At 43.3% G+C, this 9,476-nt stretch overlaps 1 pseudogene; it reads right to left on the bottom strand.

The window, feature by feature from the left end:
• Window positions 1-1,431: 1,431 nt before the first annotated feature.
• LOC137348793 (olfactory receptor 52N4-like) lies at window positions 1,432-2,098 on the bottom strand (annotated as a pseudogene).
• Between the last annotated feature and the right edge of the window lie 7,378 nt (window positions 2,099-9,476).

The following is a 9,476-nucleotide window of genomic DNA, read 5'->3' as shown; positions in this document are numbered from 1 at the left end:
CCAGTCTTGGGCTGATAAGATGCAAGTAACATTCGCAACACACAAGTGCCAGGCAATGACCATTTCAAGCAAGAGGGAATCTAACCATCTCCTCTTGATGTTCAATAGCATTACTATCGCTGAATCCCCCACTAGCAACATCCTCGGATTCACCATTGACCATAGAGTGAAGTGGACCAGCCACATAAATGCTGTGACTACAGGAGCAGGTCAGAGGCTGGGAATCCTGAGGTGATTAACTTACCTCCTGCATCTCCAAAGCCTGTCCACCATTTACAAGGCACAAGGCAGGAGTGTGATGGTGTATTGTCCACTTGCCTGGATGCGTGCAGCTCCAACAACACTCAAGAAACTCGACACCATCCAGGATAAAGCACCTGCTTGATTGGAACCCCATTTGCCATCTTCAGCATTCACTCCCTCCGGCAGTGTATAACATATACAAGCTTCAGTGCAGGAACTCACCAAGGCTTCTTAGACAACACCTTCCAAACCTGCAACTTTAACACCTAGAAGGACAAGGGCAGCAGATGCATGGGAACACCACCATCTGCAGGTTCCCCTCCAAGCCCCACACCATCCTGATTTGGAACTATATCGGCTGTTCCTTCACTGTCGTTGGGTCAAAGTCCTGGAACTCCCATCCTAACAACGCTGTTGGTTTACCCACAGCCCAAGGACTGCAGCTGTTCTATAAGACAGTTTACCAACACCTTCTCAAGTGCAATTAGGGATGGGCGATAAATGCTGGGCCAGCCAGCGATGCCCACATCCCCAGAATGAATAAAAAAATACTGGAAAAATACAATATAAATATCGTTATTTTACTTCAAATCCAAACATGCGAAGTCTGCACCAGTTCACCAAGCACTTAGTATAGCTGGGTCTTGGGGTTCAAGCAGGCAAATATTGGAGGACTGGAATGGAGAATTAGATGTGTTCATTAGTTTGCAATGTTGCCCCTGTGACGGAGCTCATGGTAAATTTGAAGTCAGTTATGATAAGGAAGTTTGGAGCTTTGCAAGTTGAAATGTAGGGAAATAATGGGGATGGACCATCATAAATAACGGATCTAAAGGCTGGATATGCTCTTGGTCAGGGATATCCCCCACCCATAAAAGACTGGCATGTATTGGCAGTAGCAATAGGAACTTCTGGCATTTTCACAAGATTTACAAAATGCAGTTATGGATCTGTCATCCTCGGTGAATTTGACAGTTATTCTGACCCACATCAGAATATAAAGCAATGTTTGGACTGTCCATTTTAATGATTGTGTATGTGTGTGTGGGTATGTTTATATCTGTGTGTGCACAATGTATGTGGGTATGTGTGCACATTTCTTACACATGTTGCATACAATTTAAAATCCTTCATTTGACCAATGGTACAGGTTGCAGGAAATAACTCTTGGCTGCAGGAGGACTCGCATTACGGAATAGCAACAACTCTGATTTTGGTTTTCACTCGAGCTATCTGTATCCTCTTTAATTCGGCCCTGATGCGTGCTAATCTCCTAATGGTGTAAATGATGGGATTGGAGAGCAGGGGGCGCTAATGCAGTGACAACCAGAAGCAAAATGTTGGTATTGTGGGACGTGGATTTAGTTCTGTAGGATACAATAATAAAAAAAAGGGCACAAAATATACACAGAGAAGACACAGGTAGGAGATGCAAGTCTGGATCACCTTCTGCCGCCCCATATGGGAATTCATCTTCAGAATTGCAAACGCAATCATACAATAAGCGAAGGTAATGAAACAGAGAACAACCGAGTAGACAGTGACTGTCTCACACGTCCAGAACGTGTTGTTTAGTGAGATGCCCCTATGTGACAACTTGGCCACGGTTATGCGGATGCAGATTCTAATCTCAATCACCATTGAGCTGTAAAAGGGCAGCCACATGGTGAGGCCATTGGGCGCTAAAGTAGTTTATGCCTCAGGGAATGAAGTGGCTCTTTATCAGATTTCTTGCTGTGATTATAATTGAATACCGCAGTGGATTACAAACAGCAACATCTCGTTCATTAACCATGGTACATAAAGATATAAACTTGCCTATTAGGAACTTGTGCTCAAAGAACATTTGAGCCATGCAGCTTCAGTATGAAATGTTTTTTGTTGCACACACTATATTCGCTAATATATTCGGTACACTGACTGTGATGCAACAGATATCCACAGCCACCAGTGTACATATTAACATGTACATAGGAGTCTGCAGGCTTCACTCCGCCTGGATAACCAATATAATGGCACCGTTACCGACAATAACAGTGGTAAAAGCTGTTAAAAACAGAACAAACAACAGATTTAACTATTGACCTGAACCAGTGAAACCAGACAGAACAATCTCAGCAGGGTGAAAGGCTGAGAGACTGCTGACGGTCATGGTGTGGAGAGGAAAACCTCGAGTTCATCTCTGAGAGAAGAGAATCTGGAAAAGAGAAGCAGAGGTGGTGGAAACAGAGTCTTTGAATATTTTTAAGGCAGAGGTAGATAGATTCTTGATACACAAGGGGGTGGAAGTTTTATCGAGTGTCGGTGGAAATGTGGAGCAATCAGTTCAACCATGAACTTATCGAATGGCGGAGCAGGCTCGAATGGCCGAGTGGCCTACTTCTGCTCCTAATTCATATGTTCGTGCCTAATACCAGGAATTGTGAAGAGACTCATTCCAGCCTAAGCTCACTTCCCCTTCGCAACAGTGAGTCTCTTTCGGCAGCCATTGGAGGTCATAACGTGCGTCCATTTGGTTCAATGGTAACAGTCCAACCCTGGAATTGGACAGGTGTAACGTCGAGTCTCACTACAAGGCTAAAACGCATCAAATATCAGCTAACTGTTCATTGAAACGGCGAGGGAGATGGCTCCTTTCGGGGCAGTGGGTAAACTGTCTGTTCAGGGCTCTGCACTAGGCTCAGAGGAATGTTTCAGGGAGCGCCTTGACACGGGGTGGCTCTTCAAGTTGGACAAATCCACACACAGCCCAGCGGGCTACTTCCTGTATTGTAATAATATTTAACGATAAATGTGAATTATTTCATATTTCCTAAAATTTAATGGAATACATACTGAAATTATTTGCACCCGGTTTCAAAACAGTGCACTTTCACGTGTCAGGTGAACATGATGACTACTGCACCACGGAACTGCTACGGCTGGGTGAACCTTCGAATAATACTCAGAATGTTAACCTTTTACAGAAAGAGAATAACGGTGTTTTGTTTGGGAAGGCTGTAGGGATTCATAGATATGGATCTACACAGCACATAGAAAGCTATTCGGCTCATCGTGCCTATACCACTCTTTGAAAGAGCTGCTGAATTGGTCCCACTTCCCCGCTCTCTCCACACAGCCTTGAAAGAGCTTTCCATTTCCAACAACTATCCAATTCCCTTCGAGAACTGTGCTTTCAGAAGAAGAAGAAAAAAACAACAGTGAAGGAGGTGCAGGAGCTTCTGCAGTGTTGATGCAGAAATTGCGAAAATTGACAGTCTCCTTGACCCAGATGACACCAAGAGTTGAACTTGGAATTCACATGCAGTTTGGATTAAATATTTTTCAAAAGTATATAATTATGGAATTGATTTCAAAGCAACATTTTTGAAAAGTTTATTTCAATCAAACAAGTCCCTATTTTGCTGAGTCCATTTATACAATCAAATTAATAAATCTGTTACAGGGACAGTTATAAAAAAGGAGGCGAAGTTTGCTACAGCTATTTAACGAAGCCTTGGTCTACCCATTAGTGCAGTACTGTGGAAAGTTATGGGCACGGCATTTTATTAGAGATACACATTAGAACGACCACAATGTTTGCCGGATTCTATCGTTAGATTAGGAGACGAAATTGAATAAGGTAGATGGGTATTCGGTGGAACACAGAAAGTGAAGTGATGCTGTGTTTCAGGAATTTTTTAGGATTAGGAAAAGAATTAATAGGGTAAATTGAGAGGGCACTTTTTCAGTTGATCATTTTGGGTTCTACGCTAATTTAGAAATATGGTCAATAACTTTAAATGGTGTGGCAGCATGTCTCTTATCCCATGGTCACCTTCGTTCATCAATCGACCTGTTGACAGGCATTAAGAAGATTTAGTGTCAGAGGTGTTGAAAAAAACTCAAACCGCCATTTCACAAGTTGTTTGCTGTAAACGTGGTGCGTTGTGGTCTCATCTCCAAATGAAATTCCCTACAAGAGCCAAAGGCAAACCTGACGGAAAAAACCAAAGGAAAACTTGTCACAATAAGAACAAATCCCACGGTGTTCATTTGCAGGTACATAGCAGTTCGTTTTTTAAAATGAAGTGATAGAAGTATTTATTGGTAAGATTTACAAAGTTGTTACCTATATTTGTGAATAAGTGAAGTCAGAAATAGTAGCGATGATGGGAAAGAACAGTGGTGGGGCGGGGCGTGCTGGGCAGTGGGGATGAGGTTGGGTGTGAGACTAACTGGATTGTTCTTTGTAAGAGCCTGCACAGAATCGATGAATTTCCAGCAGCCTGAGAGCAACGGGCAAATACATTTCAGAAAATTAAAGCAAATTCACCGTACTGTGTTCAGCTGTCAGCGAACAATTTGTGCCTGCTTTTATCACCTTATATCAGCAGACTGCAACAAAATAATTATACACACCAAGTCCAAGAATCATCCCTCAGAGTCAATAATATGAAAGTAGAAATCTGTTGTGTGCATCTCTGTGTTATTTATCAATGTATTAATGTGTATCTGTGTTGTGTGAATGTATTTAGATGCAATTGAATAGTAAGAGAGATAAATAAATAGGCAGAAAATACTTGTCATATGAAGACAGAATCAGCCACAAAATGAATGAGCAATACAGAAACATGTATATACATTTGTAAGCAACAGAGTCATGATATGAATTTACAGTGAATCCAACAAAAATAACAATGAACGCAACAAATCAAAATATTTCTACACATAACACCAATAAATCTAATTGTATTTACACTGATGAGAATGCGTGACTGCAGCTTTCCCTGGTGCTCTAGTGCCTCGGATCCAGTGCCCTCAGAACCGTGGACCAGGATTGATTCCTAGTCAGGGAAGCAGCTCCTCCAAGACAGTTAATCCGATTATTCATTAATAGCTCCACGATATCCTGCTGCACAATGAAGGGAATGTTTTCCTAGTGACCAGGTAACTTTCGCATGTGATGCGCAGCTGATAACGGCTACACCGGGTAAACATTGATCTTATGTCCCCAGGTCAGAGAAAATGTTGAGGAACATGGTGAAATGCTTAATCATCTGCACTGACTCGCTTTAAAAAGTGTAATGTCCAGTAAACACATAATATATTCCTACTTTTAAGATAAGAACTTTATTCACGATGGGCTCTTTACAAATATTTATTTTCTTTAAAAAGTGGACAATGTGCTGCAAAATGACCACCAAAGGTCTGCTGACTTGGCCTGTACATTCAAACTGTCTGACTGCCTGACTGTATGATAAGGACAAAACGGTACATTTCAGGTTAAGTGGTGTCAATGACACTCATCCTGAAACTATCAACAGCCATTCCTGAATTGATTGGGCGCTTCTAAACAAGGAAGGCGTGAAGTAGACAATTACTGGTTCATTGTGTGGTCACAACAGGAGAGAGGGCCATGCATCCCCTAACAGAAGCTAATCAGAAATATTACCTTAAAATGTAGCTCTCTGGAGAGAGGGGGGAACAGATTATAGCACCATCACAGAAGGCAGTCGAACCAGTGGCTGTGGAAACATCCAACAAAATCAAGGAAGGAGCTCTGTAGCAAATTGTACACTTCAATTTGTTGCAGCAGAGAACTGAAAGTGACCAACACCTCCAATCAGCAATCTTAACCACCAGAAATTTACAGAACCTCAGAAAATCAAGACAAGAAACAGCCCAGGCCTGTATCTTTAAAGAAAGACTGTTCTGCTTAGACTATTCAGCAGTTTACCGTAAACCACAAACACCCACCACACCCTGAACGTTTATCCTGTACCTTCTATCTATCTTCTCTTGAAAGTGAATGTGTGCATAAGTGGTGTTGCAAATTCAGAACACGTTGGACGAAATTAATGTTGCTTTACTGCAGCTAATACCTTATTTTTCTTGATGTAAAATGCCAGTCTCTGGGTATCCATGCTCTGCAACGCTGGTCCCTGGTTATCCCTGTCAAGCCATGCTAGCCCTTGTCCAGCTGTGTTAGTCGATAGGAATCTCTATCCCGACCGTTCTGGTCCCTGGGTATCACTGACTAACTGTGCTATTCACTCAGTGCCCCTGACCAGCTGTGTTGTTGACTGACTAGCCCTGTCCAGCTATGATAGTTTTTGGGTATACCTGTCCAGCTGTGCTACACCCTGGGTTTCCTTAATCATCCCCGCTTGTCAGAACCATGTTAAATTTGTTCAACAATGCCACACCCCTCCCCCCCTTTTAGCATCTTCTCTGTTCTTACTGAAACATCTAAATCCCAGAACCTGCAACATCCATTCCTGCCCCTGCTCTACCCATGTCTCCGAAATGGCCACGACATCGAGATCCCAGGTACCAACCCATGCTGCAAGCTCACCCACCTTATTCCGGATGCTCCTGGCTGAACATTGTGCAATCATCAGCAAACATACACACTTCTGACCTTATGATTGAAGGAAGGTCATTGATGAAGCAGCTGAAGATGGTTGTGCCTAGGACATTACACTGAGGAACTCCTGCAGTGATGTCCTGGAGCTCAGACGATTGACGTCCAACAACCACAATCATCTTCCTTTGCACTCGGTATGACTCCAACCAGCGGAGAGTTTCCACCCACCCCCACCCACAACCCCCCACCCCCGCCCACCCCCACCCCGATTCCCATTGAATTCAGTTTTGCTCGGGCTCCTTGATGCCATACTCGGTCAAATGCTGCCTTGATGTCAAGGGCAGTCACTCTCACCTCACCTGAGACAATGATAATGAATTAGCACCTTAATGGCAGTTTTAAAGAGAGTTTATCAGCTTCTGGACAGACTGGGGCCTGGTCATGTCACTGTCCTCCTGTTAATTAACTGAAAGATGCAGCAAATGTTCTCAACAATGACCTTGTAGGAATAATTTCACAGATCATCAAAAAGCAGCTCCCTGGAATGTCTCTGTTCAAAACAGCCCTGGTACCTGGATTAACATGACAATGGACAAGATCTCAGCACCCAATAGTCCCTCTCACACTTTAAATCTGTTCCCACTTTACAGTCTCTGGGTTTATCGTGGGGGATGTGCAAATGGTGCAGAGGTTGTCAATGTTAGTGAGTGATAGAGAGAAAGGGAGCGCTGGACCATTGATGAGTCGTTTATTTTGAAAAGACAAACTTTACTTTGTTTTCAACAATGCTTCATTACTCTCTCCAGGAGATTTTTTAGCAGCTGTAACATTTCGATGCAGAGAGAGAGAGTGTGTGTATGTTTCGGTAACAGGAATCCTTGGACTAGAGCTTCCTCCAAAGGGGAATAATAATAAAGATATATGTTTCTCTGTGTCACTCCTTCTTACCTACAGAAAAAATGTCTTGTGCTTTAGGGGTGGGAGAGGTGGGGGGAGGGGTGTTGCGGGACTGGGCCCAGAAACACCAAGGTTGAGAACAGCCGCTCCAGAGCACCCCATGTAATCTGTATATTTCACCCTCTGTCTCTTCTTGCAACTTCATCACAGCACCTCCCTGGCTCTCAGCCTTTCCACTTCTTTCTTTTTACCTCAGTATCTTTCTTTAAGTTCCCTTCTGTGTATTATTGTCTCTCGGCATCCTTTATATCAATGCCTCTCTATGTTTCTACAAGCTCTTAATCTCTTTTCTCTCTCTGTCTCTGTCTGTCTATCTCATCAGCACTTCTGACTCTGTCAATCTCTCAGTATCTCTCATCAGAAATGATAAAAAGTCACAGACCTGAAACGTTAACTGTTTCTCTCCACAGATGCTGCCTGACCTGTCGAGTATTTATAACACTTTCTGTTTTTAGTTCAGATTTCCAGCGTTCACAGTATTTTGCTTTTATTTATGTCATTATCTCTGCCTTCTGCTCTCAGTTTCCATCACTGGATTCTGTAATTCTCTCTCCCTCTTTCCTTATTTCTCTCTCTCACTCAGTTCTGTTCTTCTCCCTGGATCACTGGTTTCTGTGTCTCAGTGCCTGTCACTGGAGAGAGTTGGACTCGGTGTCCTGTTATTGTACAGGTGATAATAAACCAGGATCCTGCTTTCCATCTCTCCTGAGTTCATTTGTGTTGATGTAAAAACAAGGGAGAGATGTGAATGAAGCAGCCGGTTCACAGCCACCCGGTTTGTGCGATTGGACCAAGTCAAAGTCGAGCCCAGTGTTTCCTTTCCCTCTCTTTGTGTCTGCTCCCTGACTATCTCTGCCACTCTCTTGTGTGCAGATGGACGTGAGGGTCAGACTACAAATGATCTAACATTGGTGGAACAAGATTTAAGGACTGACCGGTCTCCCCCATCCTGTTCCTGTGTTAACCAATGTTTCTGTGTGTCTGTTCCCTGTTCAGGGAGAAGGGCCACCAAGCTCAGGTTCTGATTCCCAGAGTACAGATAGGGATGGGGAGACAGGCAAAACACCTTTCTGCAGTGAAGAATTTGCCTGTGACTGGGATTATCCTGTGCATGAAGGTACAGAATGCCAACGAGCTTCTGCATGTCCTTACTGTCTGCCCGCCCACCATTTGGCTGGACATGAATTAAAAGTGCAGGTATGTGGAGCCATTTTGCATTTGGTGCATTTTATGGATTCACATATGCTTATCTGGAAAGGAATAAAAGCAAATTAAAGAATTAGACAGGGTCTGCTCACAGGGAGGGGGTAATTGGACAGGGTCCATTCATATGAACATACGAATTAGGAGTAGGAATAGGCCACTCGCCCCCGCGAGTCTTCTCTGCCATTCAATAAGATCATGGCTGATCTGATTGTAACCTCAATTACATGTTCCTGCCTACCCGAATAGCCTTTCACCCCTAACTTATCAAGAATCTCTCTACTATAATAAAAGCAAAATACTGCGGATGCTGGAAATCTGAAACAAAAACAAGAAATGCTGGAACCGCTCAGCAGGTCTGGCAGCATCTGTGAAAAGAGAAGCAGAGTTGACGTTTCGGGTCAGTGACCCTTCTTCGGAATCTCTCTACCTCTGCCTTAAAAATATTCAAAGATTTTCGTTCCACCTCCTTTTGAGGAAAAGAGTTCCAAAGGCTCACGGACCTCTGAGAGAAAATAAAAATTCTCCTCATCTCTCTTTGAAATGGGTGACCCCTTATTTTTAAACAGTGATCCCTCTTTCTAGATCCCCCCACAAGAGGAAACATCCTTTCCACATCCACCCTGTCAAGACACCTCAGAATCTTATGTTTCAATCAAGTCGCCTCTTATTCTTCTAAACTTCAGCCGATGCAAGCCTAGCCGGTCCAACCTTTCCTCATAAG

Source organism: Heterodontus francisci, chromosome 34, assembly GCF_036365525.1.
Source record: "Heterodontus francisci isolate sHetFra1 chromosome 34, sHetFra1.hap1, whole genome shotgun sequence".
In the NCBI taxonomy this organism is placed as follows: Eukaryota; Metazoa; Chordata; class Chondrichthyes; order Heterodontiformes; family Heterodontidae; genus Heterodontus; species Heterodontus francisci.
The sequence above is the reverse complement of the archived record's forward strand: the minus strand, read 5'-3'. Positions and strand labels throughout refer to the sequence as shown.